This window comes from Brachyhypopomus gauderio, chromosome 9, assembly GCF_052324685.1.
Source record: "Brachyhypopomus gauderio isolate BG-103 chromosome 9, BGAUD_0.2, whole genome shotgun sequence".
NCBI lineage: Eukaryota > Metazoa > Chordata > Actinopteri > Gymnotiformes > Hypopomidae > Brachyhypopomus > Brachyhypopomus gauderio.
The window spans coordinates 8807083-8827885 of NC_135219.1; the positions used below are offsets into that span (position 1 = coordinate 8807083).

The 20803-nt window shown below is 43.8% G+C and overlaps 1 long non-coding RNA gene across 1 annotated transcript; it reads left to right on the plus strand.

Moving 5' to 3' along the window:
* The first annotated feature begins 573 nt into the window (after positions 1-573).
* Positions 574-7233, plus strand: LOC143522467 (uncharacterized). The gene is made up of 3 exons (XR_013133005.1): positions 574-678; positions 6726-6855; positions 6970-7233. It is a non-coding gene; the product is annotated as an uncharacterized LOC143522467 (long non-coding RNA).
* The last annotated feature ends 13570 nt before the right edge of the window (positions 7234-20803 follow it).

The window sequence follows — 20803 nt, forward strand, 5'->3', positions numbered from 1 at the left end:
AAAACGACTTTTATGCATGTGTTTTAAAGAGAAACATTTCGGGTCTTTTTTTAATATGTATTCATGTTTACAAATGGTGAAACTCGTCGCAACAGAGAAATCGAGGTCACCAGTTTCTAAAAAAAAAGAAGGAAAGAAAAGAAAACTTTAATTTCCCGTCCCGCATTGAGCCCAGAGTGAGTTTGAGCTGACAGCCCGGACGCAGGTGTGCGTGACTAGTACCAAACGTCTTCCAGCTCAGCCTGAATCACCGTAGAAAGATGAGCCACCAACACTAGTGTTATCATCTGGGGGTTTTTGTGTTTCACACGGCGGAGTTATCAGTCATAATGATGCACACCTGTGTATGATGAACAATAAAGATAAGCAAATCAGAAGTTGTAGCACGTTGTTGAAAAACCTTTGATATAGTAATAGTTTTTTATTATAAATAAATTTCATTTAGTTATTTTTAAGTTGCAGTTGGAAATAAAACGTCAGTTTTATCACTAAAATCACGTGCATCTTCTGAGTAATTCTCAATGTGTTTTAAGTGGCTTTAAGGCTTAATGTGTTGAATATGTGATAGTATAAATCAACTCAACTCAGCTTTATTTATATAGCACTTTATAACCAGCCAAGGCCATGCCAAAGTGCTGTACATAGGAATACAATCAAATTAAAAGAATATAGCACAAGGTATGTAACCACTCCTGAATATCAGATGTTAAGAAATAATACTGTATAAAAACTAGATAAACATAAAAACCTTTAAAATCAATTGAATGTAGTTAAACATAAAAGGAAAAAGTTGTGGGTCTATGGATTTCAGGATTGTAACATTTTTCAAGGCCTTTCTTCCATTTTCTAAAATTATGTACCGATGACTTTTTCCTCTGAAGTTGATGCTTCATCTTCATTGCAGTGATCTTGGTCACCCGAATGACCTTTTATTTCATGTTGCTGAATGAACTATGCAGTGTGCTGAATACATTACCCTGGTAAAATGGTAAAAGGTGTGGTTCCATTACAGTTACTCAAAAAAAAAAAAAAAACTCAATAGCACATAAATGTCTGTGTGTTGAAGGTTGTTGAAGGTTGAATGTCACTTATACTCACAAACTGCTTGTTACTCTTTTTTTTCTGTTAAAGAAATAATTTGTTACATTACAGCCTCCCACTTGAATATCTGGAGCACCTTCATTAACATAACTTCATTAACAGAACTTCCCACAGTCCCTCAAGTTTTTTTGCTAATCTGTTTAGGGGATTTGAATGTGATTCAGACTGTTGGACAACAACGTGTGGCCTTTAAGGAATGTGTACAGAGGGAAAATCTGTGAATGGACTTTCAAGTAAACAAGGCTCACGAAAGCAGGTGGCAAAACTACTTGAAGAAGAATAGATCCATGAATCCATGAACCACCTCTGACAGTCTTTAGGGATAAAAGGAGCGTAATAGACATATCTGGGCTAAGATGATGAACACACAATTTTGTGTGTGTGACGTAGGATAGCATTATAACAGATATTATGTAGGCCATTAGGGATAAAGGCTTTTGTATCCTTATTAATGACCTACTATAATTATTTTTTTGTATCTCTCAGTCAATTGCTATGATCTCATATCCAAATATGAAGTCAGTTGGTACAAAGGTTTTACATTTGTTTATGCACATTAACTATTACCACAGGCATGTGTGTGACTCCAGAATCTTTACCTCAGCTACTCTACATTAAAACTAGATGAAGATGTTCAGCCTCTCTGCCTTGTGCTCAGCTTCCTGAGGAGTCTTTAATTCATTCACCACATATAATATCTCTCTCTCTCTCTCTCTCTCTCTCTCTCTCTCTCTCTCTCTCTCTCTCTCTCTCTCTCTCTCTCTCTCTCTCTCTCTCTCTCTCTCTCTCTCTATCTTTCTGCACAATGATTTCCTAGACTCTTATTTTGTGGTCCCCATGTTGTAAAACACAGCTTCTGTTATCCCACCCATGTGTACTGGTTTTGTTGCATTGCAGCACACTGTGGCTTAATGGGTGAAGAAATTAATTTAGCTGTCACCAACACACTTTGTGGTTTGGTCCCTCTGAGGGACAGCTTAAAAATAGGCTTAAAATGGCCCACTTTATGCCTGGGAACTTTCAAGGTAGAAATCACAATAAAATGAATGAAGCATTTGGTCTCTTGCCCAAAGGTAAAACTGTATGAAGCCATATCTGAGTGCAAAGATAAACCATTTGATGAGGGTGACATACTTTATCTGATACTTTAGCAAAATCTTGAGATAAAGAGTCTCAGTGCTTAGTCTAAATCGTCTCAGAAGGATGGTGTTTGGCAGGTTAAGTGTATCTCGTTTGATGGAGGATGGTTAACATGGTTTCAGGAAGTAGGACAACAGCTAATTGCTCTGTGAGGACGTAGCTTAGGGACCTTTTTGACTGAGAGGTCAAGGTCACAGTCACAGGCGGTATGTAATTGGCCCACGGTCCCCTGAGCTAATGTAAGAAAATGCATTCTCCCTCACTGCATGTGCGCTCTTACAAATCAATGCCATTCTTTAAAATATATATGTGATTGGTTGGTACAATCACAAACATTTAATGAAACTGTAAATGCATTTAACAGAATTATTACCATTTCAACATATAGATTTGAGCTCTTTGTTTTTCTGTTTTTATGATTCTATTGACCTAAAATGTTTCTCAAATGTACCTTCTTTTCTAAATTCAAATCGGAACATTCTCGTGTTAAAGCTCTGTTCAGCGCATCTGTTCAAAGACACAATACACTGTCCTTTCTAGTTCCCACCCTGCTCATTCATCATCAGTTACGACTCTCAGAATTTCTTTCCCACACAATCCGTTTCCACCCAGCCTCCAGCAGCCCATAACATTCTCAGTGGCAATCGAGTCCTCGTTTAATCCAAACGAGCCCCGTTTGATGAAGCAGCATGATAAAGCAACCAGGAAATGAAGCCTCGCCAGACCGCTGGGCGTGACCACGTCTCTGCATCTCAGGGCTGACATGGTACCGTGTGGCACAAACGTTGTGTTGTCCAATGATAATACTAATCACTGCAGTCACAACATTGAACAGAGTGGGGGGAGCTGATGGGGGGGGGGGGTGTCTTTGCAAGGGGGTTGGGGGAAGATGATGTCATCCAGCCCCACAGCATGGCATTCTTTCACAAGCCCTCCCTGGGCCACAATCTTCTTGAGCCAGCTTCCTCTTCAGGAGAACAAGTTCCCGCCCTTCATACACGGGCAGGATGTAACACTTTTGCTCACAGATTTACATCTAAATAAACACACCCAGACGAAACAATGTGCATCTGGAAGGGAGTGTGCAGACCTTTCTTCTCCACCCTGCCGATTGATATTGGCCCGATCGGCCTGGGCTGGGTGCTCCGATAAGAACGTGTAGGAGGGGAGCGTTGGCCCTGAAGTCCGGATAGCTCTGGAGCCGTAGAAAGGTGTACAGGGTACAGTGTCTCCCAGATGGAGGAGAGGTTCTCCTGGAGGTCAAGGTAGCTCCAGAGAGCACAGTAAGAGAGGTCAGAGTCACATGGTGTCACTGACTGTTGACAGACCAGGCAACTCTCAGCAGGGAGCTAATAGCATACAGTCATGCTTAGACACTACGGCACAGATAAACTAGATAGCTGTCGGTTCAGGAGGTTGAGATAGAGGACGAGAAATAGAACGCTGCAGTATGTAGGCTGTTTTATTCGAGTTTATTAGGACCTGCCCGGCCTCACTTCAGTGTGCCAACTGAGGTTTGAATTCCCACTGCATTGTGTGATTTAAGCTGTTACTGTATGAGAGCAAGTAATATGAGTGCATGTATGTTTGAAAGTACAGGATGATTGAAAATGTGGCGGTTACACTCATAGAGGGGCAGATTCCCTTTTAAAGGAGGAAGAAAAAACAGACTCAAGATCCTCATCAGTCCCGTCAATAACACGCTGCCCCATCAGGGTCCAGTGGGGCCCCGACGGGCCCCGTTTGTCTTATCTGGCCCTCCGTTTGCCTTTGGGAGCTCAGCAGAGGGTTAAGCCGGACCACTGTGAGCAGCTCAGAACACGAGCATCCACCAGCCCCCCCGTCATCCTGAATTAGCCTCCATCAAGCTCCAAGACAAGCCAGGACCCCAGAAAGCTTTTTCACATCATGGGGTCATGGAGACCACATGGAGACCTCTCCACCTCACCCAAACATATACTTTTATATCTGTAGTTCTGTCTCTTTCCCTGAAGCCATGCACTGGGTCTGGACTTATCTGTCAGGGTCAAGCAGGGATTTGGCCACTGCGGTGGATAAGGAAGGTGGGCCTCTGGGAATGCACTTAACCAAGGTGCCTGCTGCGTTTCTGTTAGTGCTCCCAGGGTGTCTGACAATACGCGGCGCCCCCCACAGGCCGAGGTCCTGACAGACCGTCGCCGTGCCGAGATGTGAGCGAACAAGGTCAACATATCCCACCATCGTCAGCATGTGAATTTTAGTCCTTGGGATCAGAGCTTTCTCAGGTATGAGCTTTTGGACTTTAATGTCCAGGTTTTCAGACATAAACATGTTTTAGATCGGACATGATGCATATTGTCCTGTGTTATCTGAAACTTTGAAGCAATTTTTCATTCATTCTGAGCTTGGGTCTTTGTTATAGTTTCAACAGTTGAACATAATCTGCATATTTTATACAGGGAGCAGCTGTTATTTACATTGTAAATCTAGTTTTTCAAAATCACAAAAAATTTAATTAGTCAAGAATTTTATACTAACAAAAAAAGAGCTCTGTCCAGACCTTTATTTTATAACTTCATATTTATACCTATAAGAAAAAAATAGACAAATCGACGTTTGTGTGCAGAGTTCACCAATATTTCACCAGCTGGCATTGTGTGTAACACCAGGGATTGAGCTCAGGCATCAGGCTAGCCGACGTGCTGTTGTCACTGCAGCAATGCAGGTCACACTCAGCATGTGCAGTAAGTGTTATGAGTGTTTTATTTGGGGGACGGCGGAGAGGGAGAGGTTGTGGGGGTTCGTGTACGTGATATCATGTGGGCAGGTGTGGGCCATGTAGCAAGGGGTTGGGTAAGAATGGCAATCGCCTGTCACATCAAACACAGTCCCACCCCTCCTCTGTTTCCAGGTAGGGCCTAAATAAAGGCAACCTGATCCATGTGGAACCCGCCTCTTATGAATAGGCGTTCAAACAGCAGGCCTGCTATCCGTCCAAGGTCTTTGTAATGGAAACCTCTGCTGTTATTTTGCCCCTCGCGCTTTCAGGCAGGGCTATTATTGTTATCCTGGCTCCGGATGTGTTACCCACACAAGGCCAGAAATTCCCACTTTGGGCTCTTTATTTCGTGCAAGAATGGTGACCACCCCACCCAGGGTCCATTCTGTCCCAAGGTACTGATGCCCATTCATCTTAAGCGAGTCAGAAATAGAAGTAACGATGGATCACGGTTGGGGCGCGGGAGCGGGTCGTGCCACTGTGGCAGCGTGGGGGATATTTTTGGTGGAGGAGTGGAATCAGACAGGAGTGACAGTCTGTGGGGACTTAGTGGACCAGTAGGCTGACAAGCCCACTGAACTTTGATCCTTTGGTTTGCGCTCAGGCAGCTGTCTCCCCTCTCACGTGGAGAATCACCGTTTCGTCTGCACCACAATGGGCATCTTTTAGTTTGTGCACGAGGCACGGCATGCGGGACTCACTGCTCACGCTGCCCAGGGAGAAAGGTCAGGGCATAAACGCAGGGTTACGCTTCACAAGTGTGACTGTGTGTGTGTGTGTGTATTTGTGTGATGGCTTGTGTCCTGCATCGCCATGGGAATGCACGCTCCCTTGCTAATTACTCGCTTCAGTGGTCCTGCGGAGACACTGTTAATGGCACGTAACTCAATCTCCAAAACCTGAGCTGTTCTACCGAGGGTGTAACCCACATGCACGACAGAGTGGGGTGGGGGTTAAGGGGTATTTAAAGGAGGAAGAGGAGGATGAGGACGAGGACTGGAGTGGAGGGGGAATAACATGGAGGCGACGTTTGTGACACACTAAACCAACTGTTCGAGCGCAGGGGCGCGACACAGGCACGTTCTGGTGGTGAGTCTGGAGCGGACTGGGTTTGGAGCGGACCGCGGCTGTGCCGCGGTGCAGATGAGTGGGGGGTTGTAGGGTAGCAGCATGTCTGAAGGAGGACTGGGGACAATGACAGAGAAGTGAGAATCTGCTCCTGCAGCTGGGGGCATTAACTGCAGCCTAAGAATAATAATTGCTGCTTTTGTCATGGCAGTGGTATGTTAATGACATATTCTGCCATGGCCACCCGATTGGCTGCGGGAGGGGAGATCAGAGGATCCCGCGGGGACCCACGTACGTCCTACTGCAGAGACCGCGGGAACAAAACGCAGCTTGGGGACAGAGACCAGCATGGCCCAAAACCGAGGCTCCATCACGAAGCCCGGCTCGGGCCGGTTCCCGTCACCTCTGGGCTGGGCGTGGCTGGAGACGCCAGGCTCCGCCCCCACCTACGTGCATGCTGGCCATTCTCCACCCGGGAAGGCGGGAGAAGCTCTAGACTGTTGTGTTCACTAATGACGAGAGCGCCGAACCGGCGTGGGGATAATCCGGCCTAACACATGCGTGGCTAACCACTAAGGGGTTGGCTTCATTAGTGGTGCAAAGAAAGAGGTTCACACCCTCACCGATCCATCAGCTTTCATTTTCACCTTGTGCTCAGGAAAGGTCTCCTGTGGAGCTATAAAAAACTCTGCCATGAGCGTGAAGAAGTGAACAAGGGCAGGTCTACATCAGCAGACGGGGGTGACGGCACCGATTGGAGAACCACGAGGATGTGCAAAGACCACGAAGTATCATCATCTTGGCAGCGAGGAGCACTGCTTCACAGCTCACTGATTAACTCCATGAACATTTTCTTTCCTTCATTATGGATTTTTGTTTATTTTCCCATTTCTCTTTGGCAGGGGACTGAAACAGCTGGTGAGATTCAGCGAGAGGCTGGTGAGCGCCGGGCCCGCCACCCTGACTCACGCCCAGGCAGGCTCAGTGGTGCCGTGTTGGCATGACGCTGGTTATTCTGGGGAAGGCTGAGGGTGGGAGAGAGAGGTGAGACATCCTGACTATTCGTCAGCTCGGCAGGATGGAGCTCCTTGTTGGCAAATGGAGAAATCTCATTAGTGGAGCACTTTGTAGTTGTTGTTTCAGCTACTGCTTCTCCCTTAGTGAGGGATAAGTGACCCCTGTTGGCCAGTCATTTACATTTTATGTGAAAATAAATGTTTTCAAAATCAACCAATTTGTTTTCGAATTGCAAACATATGCACACACACACACACACACACACACACACACACACACACACACACACACACACACCATTAATAGCTTTTATTGCACATAAATGAACATTTTTGAAGTAAGCAAACATCTGTATCCTCCTCAAAATCTCATGACCACAAATCAGTCATTTGGAAATAAAACTAGAGCAGCAGCCCTGTGCATCCTGCACACATGCCCAGGTGTTCACCAGAACCCGCCGTAGGAAGCCCAGAATGCAACAGTCCACCCGACCAGTACAGCCACGCTCACCAGGCTGAGATGAAAGTGTCAAGCGGCCAAGGTCAGTCCTTCACGAGGCAGAGGCAGTGCTTGTCGGTTCCTGAGATCTCCCATGGGTGTGCGGGCCGCACCAGAGCCCGGCTGGGCGCAAATAAAGGCCAGAGGTTTGGGATCCCTCCCCGGGGGGCCTCCTTTTCCTGTGCCACCCGTTTCAGAAGGCCAATATTATTCTGCCCCGGGGCCTGAAGAATGACTCCATTGTGCTGTAGGCCAAACGCGGCCTTCCTCCCGGCCCACTCCGCGCATTATTTACCCACCGCCGCCGCAGCTGACCATTATCTGACCTCTACCGTACACACCCCAGCTGTGGGCCGCCTGGTTCTGCAGCACGCAACGCTACGCCCTGATAAGGCCAGCGTGCGAGTGGCCAGGACCACGCACCCAGACCTGCGAGCGACCAGGACCACGCACCCGGACCTGCGGGTGACCAGGACCATGCACCAGGGCCTGCGGGTGACCAGAACCCCACACCTGGACCTGCGGGTGACCAGGACCTCACACCTGGACCTGCGGGTGACCAGGACCTCACAACTGGACCTGCGGTTGACCAGGACCACGCTCCCGGCCCTACGAACGACCAGGGAAATGTCAACAAAGAGTGAGGCACTAAAACCTCTCGACAAGCCCGATCGTTTCCCACGGCAGGAGTGAGAACGTGCCACTTGCTTTCCAGGGACGAAAATGGGGCCACTGTAACTTTGTTCAATCGGACTACGTATGTCGGTGCTTCGAGTTCCCCATTGTTGTATTGTTTGCAGTGTTATGGACCAGCAAAAGTGTAACGTGTAACAGTGCTGGACACGTTAACAGAAAATGGGTGTGATGGGTGTATGAAGAACATTCACTCCTTTCAATAGTTTTAATAAAAGAATAAAAGTCACATACTGTACACACAAATAATTACATTAATTGTAAAGTGTGCTTATCCATCTGGTTTGTAGTGATGACTGTGTTTTACGCCCTGGGGGCAGCATTCAAAGCTTTTGTTCAAATTGGGGCACGTTTCCTATGTACCACCACACCTGTGTGTACCCACGAGTCAGTGAGGGGTCAGACCACCTGCCCATGCCTGTCCAACATTCTTCATACAATCAAGACATAGCTCTATAATCCCAAAAGGAATGACTTTGTAAAGGAGGGATCGACCTTAGTCAAAGTCGACTCCTGCTTTTGGTTTCTAAGGAGCGTGCTCACACTTGCACCGGGTGTTCATACGGCTGAAATAAGCTCCAGAGAACCCGAGGTTACTTTCCTTTGCATTCGAAGGCACATTCATTTGCACTGGAATGAGTGCTATGGGTATGTTTCAGGACAAGGTGCAGTCATTTGTCAAGACCTTTTGACATTTGTCCCTCCCATGTGCTGACATTCACAAGTGGTGTACACTGCCCGTCAATAGATGTACACATTTACACTTTCTTCTCTCATACATATCTTACTCTATTCCTTAATCCTTTTCCAGGTTTTATGACCAGCAACAGTTTTTATACTGGGATCAACTGTGAGGATGGCAGCATCACAAAAAGGCTTTATATGGGATTAGATTCTGCTTGTTATTAAAAGATATTCCCAGTTTCTCTGTTTTATTTGATTTTAAAGCAACAAAGTTTCAATTCATCTCTTGTAAGACCAAAAGACAGATGTAGTGCTACTCCAGATATCACAGGATATGACTTATCAATAGTTTGCACAACACAAAGGATGTGCATCTTAAGTCATGTTAAGATGACTTAAGATTAAGTCATGTACCATGTCCCTTCCTTGATGAATAATCCCTTCCAGCTTGCACTCATGGAGAAAACTGAGATAGGCACAGCTTAGTTGCATTGAAGCGCTGAACACGTGGCTAGAACGGAATGAGCCCATTCCACACCATTGCACACGGAGGGCAGTCAGGGGGCGGCTGCCTGCCCGTCCGCACGAGCGCAGGCAGGGGCAGCTGGCGGGATGTGTCCTCTCACGCCGCCCTGGGTACGGGAGAGAGGCGGAGCGTGCCTGGCGGACGCTTTACTCAGGAGCGGAACCGAGGATTAGAGTTGATGGGACTGGCCTAATCCTGCAGCACGTTCCCATCACAACGTGCTTGTACCTAACAAAGGTGCACCACGGTAACCTGCAATAATCATTAACAAGCCCACCTGTCAATCATGGCCTGTGGGCGGAACAGAACTGGAAGGGCACGTTAAAGGTTAACGTGCTGCTGACGTCAGACATTAGCATAGCTGAAGGCCCAGACGCTGTGAAAAGAGGCTCTTTAAATGCAACGTGTGCGCCTATGTGCTCTCTTTCAACTTTGGTAGTAAAAAGCAGGCTCAGTTCAGGATGTCATCTCCGAAACGGTTTCTCACAAACGTGCTGACGCCATCTTGGTGCCAGGGAGAGAGTGAGCAGGACATGGAGCTGAATACAGATAGTGGAAGTAGTTTTGGTGTAGTCTTGGAGTAGTTTATCCTTGGTGTAGTCTTGGTGTAGTTTATCCTTGGTGTAGTCTTGGAGTAGTTTATCCTTGGTGTAGTCTTGGAGTAGTTTATCCTTGGTGTAGTCTAGTCTTGGAGTAGTTTATCCTTGGTGTAGTCTTGGTGTAGTTTATCCTTGGTGTAGTCTAGTCTTGGAGTAGTTTATCCTTGGTGTAGTCTTGGAGTAGTTTATCCTTGGTGTAGTCTTGGTGTAGTTTATCCTTGGTGTAGTCTAGTCTTGGAGTAGTTTATCCTTGGTGTAGTCTAGTCTTGGAGTAGTTTATCCTTGGTGTAGTCTTGGTGTAGTTTATCCTTGGTGTAGTCTAGTCTTGGAGTAGTTTATCCTTGGTGTAGTCTTGGTGTAGTTTATCCTTGGTGTAGTCTAGTCTTGGAGTAGTTTATCCTTGGTGTAGTCTTGGTGTAGTTTATCCTTGGTGTAGTCTAGTCTTGGAGTAGTTTATCCTTGGTGTAGTCTAGTCTTGGTGTAGTTTATCCTTGGTGTAGTTTATCCTTGGTGTAGTCTAGTCTTGGTGTAGTTTATCCTTGGTGTAGTCTTGGAGTAGTTTATCCTTGGTGTAGTCTAGTCTTGGAGTAGTTTATCCTTGGTGTAGTCTAGTCTAGTCTCGGTGTAGTTTATGCTTGGTATAGTCTAGTCTAGTCTTGGTGTAGTTTATCCTTGGTCTAGTCAAGTCTTGGTGTAGTTTAGTCTAGTCTTGGTGTAGTCTAGTCTAGTCTTGGTGTAGTCTAGTCTTGTCTTTCTCTTTTCTTAATTAGTGTGCTGAGGAACTACCGGCGGTTTCCATGGACTACATGACTTCTAGTTATCTTCCCTATTCCCATTTCCCATGTTACACGTGTCCTCTTTTCTACTTGTTTGTTGTGTGTGTGTGTGTGTGTGTGTGTGTGTGTGTGTGTGTGCATATGAATACATAAACATTCAGATTAGATCTTGGGAGCATTCCAGTCAGGAGATAACATTAGTCCTTTATTTGTTTGTTTTAATGAACTCTATTTGGTGTTTTAACAAGTAAAAACACGACATGTGGGGGTATTTGCCAATCTCTCATCTGGTTAAATGCAAATGTTCTTACTGCACTACCGAATTTGGCAATGATTCAAATTCCGATAGTAAATCTGAGGTTAACCTAAATGCATTTTTACATCTTTTATAACAAAATGCTTTCATGTCAGTTTTACAGCTGAGGACCACAGTAAATCTCACGAAATGGAGAACTGCATAGGCCAGTTGTAAGAAGCTGTCATTACCACCTGCACTGACGGCTGTCCTGGTCGACCTCCTCTGCTGTGGACCATGTCAGCTGATCTCTGCCTGAACACAACTCCAGCCGCGTGGGCCGCCCCCTCCCCCCCCCAGCCCCCAGCACCACCCAGACACCCCCCCCCCCCCCAACCGACCCGCTCCAGCACACAGACCAGGCCCTACAGCTCCTCAGAGGCATTTCATAACATTCACATTTTTGTCTTTCTCTGCTAACATAGGTACCTTTTGATACCTTGTTATTTTCACCAGCAATATGAAACCATTGATTTTGGGTCAGAATGAAGGAAGGCCTACATAACTGGCTTATAAAAAACAAATAAATAGTTTCCCTTTTCACAAGAAAAAAAGAGTTTTTACTGTTTATTACATCTCAGGTGCAGTTATGATAAAGGTTGTAGCAGTTTCAGTATGCATTTATGTCTTTTTCATTAAATTTGATTTCTGTGTATTTTGGTAAGTAAAAAGTACCCATTTAATATCTGCTAATCAAAGCCCACACCCTTTCTGTCCTTCATCCAGACCACTGCCTGACTCCAGATACAACTGACAACTAGATTTCCCAAAGTGCACCATTAAATGGACTATACCAGGTATCACCAAATGGCGGACCGCGGTCCGGATCCGGACCCGAACGCCGTCCTGTCCGGACCCAATCACATTCCTGATTAACTGGATACGGACCCAAATGCCAAAAAAATTTTAACGGGAGACTATATTTTAAACCGGAGAATTTATTTTCAGACGAGTGTTACGTTCACCACCCATTTGAGTGTTAGTTTCGCCCCCCGCTCAACAACTTTCGTTCGCCACCCCCCCCCCCCCCCCCCCCCCCCCCCCCCCCGCGCAACAACTTTCGTTCGCCACCGCGGACCCGGACCTAAGGTCTGAGCTATCTGCCAAAAATGGACCGCGGAAAGATTTAATTGATTACCCCTGGACTATACAGATTACACCACACTTCCAGCTGGGAAATCTCTAAAAACAAATAAAGACAGTTTTACTGGCCACTGAAGTGTTGCATCTCAGAAGCTTCTTGAACTGCTGTAACACAGATGTCTAGGTCATCAGATAATGATAGAGCACTTCTCACTGCTAGAGACAAGAAGGGTCAAGTCATGACTCTCGTCTCTACACAGAGATCGAGTCAGGAAAATTACCGCCCTCGGTTTGTGTGACAACAGCACCATCTGGCGGTCAGACTGCATAAGCCACAGGTGCCATTTTCTGCTAGACAAAAAACTTAACAAAAAATTGGGTGCGACACAGAATATAATATGTGTAAATATATATGTATAAAGATTATAATTAAATGTTGCCGTTTGCAACTTACCATTCTCACAGCCGTTAACAGTACTGTGATTGCATCAAAATTAGTAGCATTTCAAACAGAGATTAATACTTACAGAATTTACATGTACAATTAGTGCTGTGATATGTCACAGAAGGGCTATTAGCAGAAGATCCTGTGACTGTATATATCTTGCAGTTCTGACATTATACACAGCTAAAAATCGGCCAGTGACTAAACAAAGAGGCTTTGTGCAGGTTTCCCACGTTCTTGTTCAGGAAGCCACATGAGCACCACCAAATTACTGCAGGCATGTGACGTTTATCTGCTGTTAAGATGGTCTGTCCCCTTCCTGCAAGAGCACGTGGACGCACATACACAAACAGTTACAACAACCTGTCATCTAACATTAAAACTGCTGTTTTTAGCCGTTTTTTAAAATGTTTTTTAAGAATTATTGTAACAATGCTAAATTGCTCATATGCACACACACACACACACACACACACACACACACACACACACACACACACACACACACACACACACACACACACACACACACACACACACACACACACACACACACACACACACACACAGACACCTCAGGTATTCTTGAATCCCATCTCAGTGCTTCATTCCTTCAGAAAAAACAACCGTATTATATTAGTGAACAGGTAATTGACCATATCCAAAGAAATGGGAATTAAATTAAGGAATAAAATTAAATTAAGTAGGAAAATTAAATTAAGGAGGTCGAATGGGACGATCAAGAGAGAGAGAGAGAGAGAGAGAGAGAGAGAGGAAGAGATGGAAGGGGGAGTCTGTAGAGTCTTGCTCTAAATCTTGTGATATCTTTCTTGAACTTTCTTAGCTGTACATAGGGGTACGGACACTCAAATGCTCAAAGGGGGTTTTGTGTTTATGTCCACATGCATAAAAATTTTTTTTGATCTCCCTATTTTAAGTGATTAATAGACTTGCACAGTTTAAGTACAAAACACCAAACATATCACCATTGCATAATTCACTACCCATGTATGTTACATTGTTCCTCTGAAGTCCACTAGATGGAGCTATTGCTATTTTCTATTCAGCAAATTACTACTATTACAGTGAATTTAAACTATACATGCAAATTGGCATGTTTTGAACTTCATGATGATTATATACTACATAACAAAATGGTGTTGATGTTCTAACTATTGGGTGAAATAGACATCAGACCTTCAATGCTACATGTCAGAACTGTTAAGCACAAGTTTACACAATACATCATATCAATACATCAATAGCAGAGGGCAGCAATGAGTGAAACAGTCAATTACAGCCATAATTAACTGCCCCAAGCAACCAATGAAAGTTTCCCATGGAGATCAGAGTGTCCAATCAGGCTCCTTACTGCGACTTGCCTGGCCAGTCAGGCTTCCTGCTGTGATTAGGGCCGTCTCGGAAGTCTGACAGGACCTATGTGCACCGGTGAATCCTGCTCTCCCACTGTTGACATCCCAGTCACCACTGACACTGACTGATTGCTTCATTGAAGAGGTAACATCATACACTGGGGTAATTGTGTCTCTAAGGTCAATGAAATGTGACTTCTTCTGATTTTTCTTATGCCAGGTTAGCGGTCCGTGTAGACATTTCCTATAGCTTGGAACTAATTATTATTTAGTTTGCCAAAACTAAATAAGCCACATGCAAGGATTAACATATGAGCTTAAGTGACATCCAATTCCTAATCCATATGGGTCCATATGACGTTTGTCCACCCTTTGCAGCTAGAACAGCTTCAACTCTTCTGGGAAAGCTGTCCACAAGTTTTAGGAGTGTGTTTATGGGGATTTTTGACCATTCTTCCAGAAGCGCATTTGTGAGGTCACATTATGATGTTAGACTAGAAGGCCTGGCTCTCAGTCTCTGCTCTAATTCACCCCAAAGGTGTTCTATTGGGTTGAGGTCAGGACTCTGTGCAAGCCAGTCAAGTTCATCCACACCAGACTTTATGGACCTTTATGGGCCTGCCATCCATGACTTTATGGACCTTGCTATGTGCACTGGCGCACAGTTATGTTGGAAGAGGTCAGCTCCTAACTGTTCCCACAAAGTTGGGAGTATGGAATTGTCCAAATTGTGTTGGTATGCTGAAGCATTCAGAGTTCCTTTCACTGGAACTAAGGGGCCAAGCCCAGCTCCTGAAAAACAAACCACACCATAATCCCCCCTCCATAAAACTTTACACTTGGCACAATGCAGTCAGACAAATAATGTTCTCCAAAAGTCCATCAGATTGCCAGATGGAGAAGCACAATTCGTCACTCCAGAGAACGCGCCTACACTGCTCTAGAGTCCAGTGGCGGCGTGCTTTACACCACTGCATCTGACACTTTGCATTGCAGCTGCTTGACCATGGAAACCCATTCCATGAAGCTGCCTGCACACTTTTCTTGAGCTAATCTGGAGGCCACATGAAGTTTGGATGTCTGTAGTGACTGCAGAAAGTTGGTGACCTCTTCACACTATGCGCTTCAGCATCCGCTGACCCCGCTCTGTCAGTTTACGTGGCCGACCACTTTGTGGCTGAGTTGCTGTCGTTCCCAAACACTTCCATTTTCTAATAATACAGCTGACAGTTGACTGGAATATTTAGGATGGAGGAAATTTCAAGACTGGATTTGTTGCACAGGTGGCGTCCTATCACAGTTCCATGCTGGAATTCACTGAGCTCCTGAGAGTGACCCATTCTTTCACAAATGTTTGTAAATAAAACAGTCTGCACATCTAGATGCTTTTATACAACTGTGGAACGTGATTGGAACACCTGATTCCGATAATTTGGATGGGTGAGCGAATACTTTTAGCAATATAGTGTATATGACCCAGCAACCACTACAACCATTACATTGTTATTGCTTTAATTGAGGAAGAATGCATTTCTTGTTATTGGAGTTCTTGTTATTCTGCCTATCACATTTTATTAGAATGTATAAAATACTAAGACAGGTGCCAGAATGCAATAGGAATAATGTGCAATGCAAAAGCATTGAACATCAGCATTTGTGCCTTGGCTCAGGCTCCTGAGGCACCTTGCCTGGGGCTGCTTGTAATGTCAATAATGCCTACTGCAGTTCTCATAGCAAATCTGACAGTCCGGCTGCACTCCCAGTGTTTACATGTCACTGGTGATATTATTGTTCTAGTTTATTGTCCCTGGTGGGACATTTGTCACACAGCATTGTAGCATGACCTAAGACACACACATTACAACATTAAGCGCACACACACACACACACACACACACACACACACACACACACACACACACACACACACACACACACACACAATTAATAGCTTTTATTGCACATGCTATCAAATACCGTTGATATCTGTTACACTCAGTTCTCTGACATTTCTACATTTTGCCTGACAGAAGTAGCTCAAATTCCCCTTAGAAAGCATAGAAAGGGTTACTGATCACATACTAGATACGTCGAAAATATCAAGCAGTGAATTCTGTTCCCCTATAATCTTACTCACTACATTTAGAACCTTATATTTAAAACCTCAAATTATATTTATAACATCAAACTATTTCTGTTCTCGAGATCCAAATGACCAGACTGTAACAGCCAGTGTTAAAATACACACAGGCCTATTGAAAGTATGATAAAATACCATCAATTATTTACTTTAAAAACAAAACATCACCATTTGTATCCCAAATACTAGTTTCTGTAAGTGGATGTTCTTTTACTCTGAAATGAATGACTTATCTTTGGTTTTTTAAACATTCAGAATATTATGTTCACACTTACAAACAGTTCCATCTACTATATGTCCATATAACACCTCCCTATCCTGTAGCAGACTGATCATAACAGAATTGTCTACGGATGTGATAACGTCTGACCTTCTGTCAACTCACACTAGTCTACAAAATAAACAGCAGAGACAACATGCAGGTTTGTGGTGGCTCTGTGGAAGATGAGCACTGTTCATACAATACATCATTAACCCTCAACACTGTGGGGTCTACACTTTAAAACGTCTACATTTCAATTTAGAGTGGTAACATGAAGATTAATTATCACTCATTTCAAAGACATTCAAATGATATTATGAGAAATGTTTTGTATTCCAAATATTATGTGTTTTACCTTCTATTATATGCATAATGTAAATATTTCATTAGTAGGTGGTGTACGCTTTGTAAACCAATTTCTAGTGTGTCCAACAGTGAATATGAAAACAAATCTGTAGCATGCAAACACAGACATACCGTGTCTCACATACGCAGTTATCTTTATAAGTAGATGGATATATGTATAGACAGAAAGACAGGTCCACAGATTCAAAGAAATATATTAACTTATGCAGCTGTGTTCTCAATAACCAGCAAGGATGGCTGTCGTACTGCAAGTACACACTCCAGCCTGCATCAACGACACCACGCAGCCGGGGCATTAACATCAAGCTATGTCGTGTTATGAAAGCTTTGGAGCAACGTTGTGGAGGCCAGTGCAGAACATGTTCCACTGTGGTTAGCCCTCCTCACACTGGAGTGAGTTCTTATGACTTCTGGTCCTGCTCCCTCTGGCGTGGTGCAGAATTACGCGCGGACAGGATGTTGATGACACAGTGGGTGACCTACGTGTTAAGGAAATTGTCATTTCGCACTGATAATTTCTCATTTCTGGTGCTGGTTGGATGCTATGAATTGTATGAAAAGTATGTCATGAGCCTCAGGATATACATTTTGGTTTAAACAAATTCATTTAAAAAGTCTGCCATCGAATATTAACTCCTAACCTCATCATCACTTACCAGTGTCACCAAAGGCAGCAACATTTTACAAACTGTATAAATGTTTCAAAACATTTCAAATCATATGTTTAATGGAATCTATCACAGAAACCTCATGTTTTCAACCCTCTGTACTATAGTCTTTAGTGTGATGGAATGGAGAACTGGTTTGACATTGTTTTGACCTTTTTGAACAAGGAGCATTACATGGAAATGCAAATTCAAATGCAAATCCAGCAAAAAAACAATACGGGGTCGTGAAATGCACCAATTCCAAAACACCCCAGCCGGTTTCGTGATTAAGATCTATGTCTAAAGTGAACATGTCCCGTGTTTGTTCATTTTAACATCATGAACTGTGCAGTTCTGTCCAGCACCGACGAGCCCGCTCACTCTGCGTTGTTGCTAGCCTGGCTAGCATTTGTATATAACGTTATGTACTTTATAGTAACGTTGTAGTATGACGTTACAGCTAACTTCATTTTACTTGCCCATGTTAAAGAGGTAGCCTGTGTTGCCATATAAATATATTACCAAAATGAATCGGCCAATCTCATTTTCTGTAAATACCTCACCTAGCTGTGGCTAACATTAGCTTAACGGCGAACTACGATGGTTGCTTAGCAACATGCACTCTTCCAGGTTAGCTTCTTTGACATGGAAGAACATTTGTTGGTTAATTAAAGTCAGTTTTGCCTGAGAACTGAAATATTATCCAATGCAGACTGAACCATATAGAGAGCCTACAGCTGGATGCCTAAACGCTCATGGTTCACCTGTTACGGTTGGGTAACCATTAGCCTAACTAACACGTCTGTGTGCGAGAAGCTGCCAGTCAGAGCTTATGACTTATTCATGAGCACAAGAAATAAATAAAAACAAATAATAAATCGTTTAATTCAAGGGCCAAACCATGATGTTTTAAATTCCAACCAGTCATATACCTTCTACAGAGACATCAGAGAACAATTTACAAATACTGAATAAATTCATTCTGTGCACCTTTAATTATAACAGTCTGCATCACATTAAGCACCCACTGCTGTTCCTGTGTATGTGAACACAATCCTTGCATCTCAGCAGGAGGAAAAATAAAACCCGTCTGTCTTGCTGTGCCAGAGTTTTGCTGTAGTGAGATGGAGGGACCTGCTTTGAGCATAGGCAGAGCAGGACCAACACACATAAACCTGAGCTGTCCTTCTCTTACACTGTCCACACAAACAGACCACAAAAAGACGAGAAGTCCATTAGATATTTGGGGGAGGTGCAGAAAGATGCAGCCAGAGCACAGGCTTAATGGACCGGAAGGTGTGCATCACCAGGGACGCACACGAGGATCAGCAGAGTCCAAACAGACCTCAGACGAGACCTCAGGCGGAGATCCTGACCTCTTACGCTGAGAGAGAGAGCGTTCGGAGGCATCACCATGACAACACAAATACCTGTGTAAGGGATGCCATCGGCTCATTGTCAGTTTGCTCTGCCATCCGCTCTGCATCATCAACAGCTTGGTTCATTTATCATGCTCCATTTGTTTATTTTAACTTCACCCCCAGGGTGAGCATGTTAATATGTGAAGTATAATTGCCTTCAAAGTAACCATTAAGGTGATGAATTGTAGACACAGTATGACTGCTATCATTAACCTCAGTAAGTCTTTCAGGATGATTACCCTGACTGGCTAACCTGTATGTACTTAGACTAAGCTTGTAATACACTTGCATGAAAATGTAAAGAGTATCAGCGTTGTAGCATTGAACCCTACCTTTCTATCCCTACAAGACACTTCTGTCTCACCCTCCCAAATCTCTCCCCACCCCTTTGCCATCCCTCAGTGGGTGCTTAATGGTATGCAGAGAGTCTGAATGCATTAACCCTGTCTGGTGCAGGCTGGCCCCTCCCTCTCCCCCATCCCAGGGGCATAATTGACTATTCCTTAACGAGCTGCTCCTTTTAAGTCAACGTGATAACGATCTGCAGAGCCGAGTTAATTATGCATGGAGTAAGCAACCTTGAATACCTCCTTACTGAGAGATTTCGCTTTAATTTCCTATTTTTGCTTAATTGGTGCTTCTCTGGCACAATTCACTCCGCCTGGGGTGCCTGTTTGATTGTTGGCAGCTCTGTATTTCTGATGCAGTCTGAGAAAAGTGGGGTGCGAAAGGGCCAGGAGGGGAACTTCCTCTACGAGTCTGTATGAAGAAGCTTGCACTGCAATCTACGGTTCCTCAGGAGGGAGGGGTTGTGCCTCTATGTTTCGATTCTCCCTGCTGTATCGTCTCCGTCAGGTTGAATGCTACATGCGGTGCGATACTGGGCTTGATGCCTTAGGACTTGGAGATGTGTTCTCTGGGTCACGAGTACACGGTGAAAGCAGCCGTTTACTAGATAGAACTCAGTAGCTTTAATATAAATTCACATAATGTGTTTTTCACACAAATCCAGAGTAATAGCCCCAGGGGTAAGTGCTAGCATTAGTGTAAATTCAAGATAATTTGCACAATGCCATGACAGACAGCATATTAGAAATGCACTCGTAATTCTAGATAAGTGTTGGCAGAAGAGGAAGTCTTTCTTAAAAATATACAAGTTTGGCCATGTTGTCTGAGCTGTATTGGTTGTTTCTAATATATTGGATGAAATAAGTATTTTGAGGGAATCTTCAGGGATGTGGGAATGAGAAAATATCCCCATTTAGTGCTATGAGCCCTTAGAATTTAATTATGACACAATATGTAGAAAACTATTCAAACACTGTGGCAATACACACATACACAACAGATGAAATGACACAAATTTAAAGTTACACGAATGTTAAGGTATTTTGATGTAGCTGTTCTCTTAAAAATCTCATGTGAAATTTCACAATACATTTATACTGCAAAGTCATATATAAAGTTTAAAGTCATTGACGTTTGTTTTACTGTAAGAAATAACTATGAAATATATGTTCATGGGTTCCAGTATAAAAACATAACTATAATCGTATCAACAATGATAAACTCATGGAAATCAGGGAGAAATAAGTTTACTGCTCCAACCACTGTAAGCATTAAATTATGCACTATAATGTTCACCCTCTACTGGATATTAGGACAGATTTTAAAGGCTAGCTATTTCTTAAAGAGCTCTGTAATTTAAGTTCCCTTAAACACCCAAATCAAAATGAAAACGTAGAGAAGGAGTTGCTATTTCTGCAGCACTAAATCTCTTGTAAAATTATTAAAGTCTGTTTTGTTGTTCTGTTTTCAGTAGTTATTTTTCAGAATGTTGATTTATTGATTTTCAGTTTTTTAATGTGTATCTTTTTACATATGCTGTAGGGTAAACAATGTTCACACATT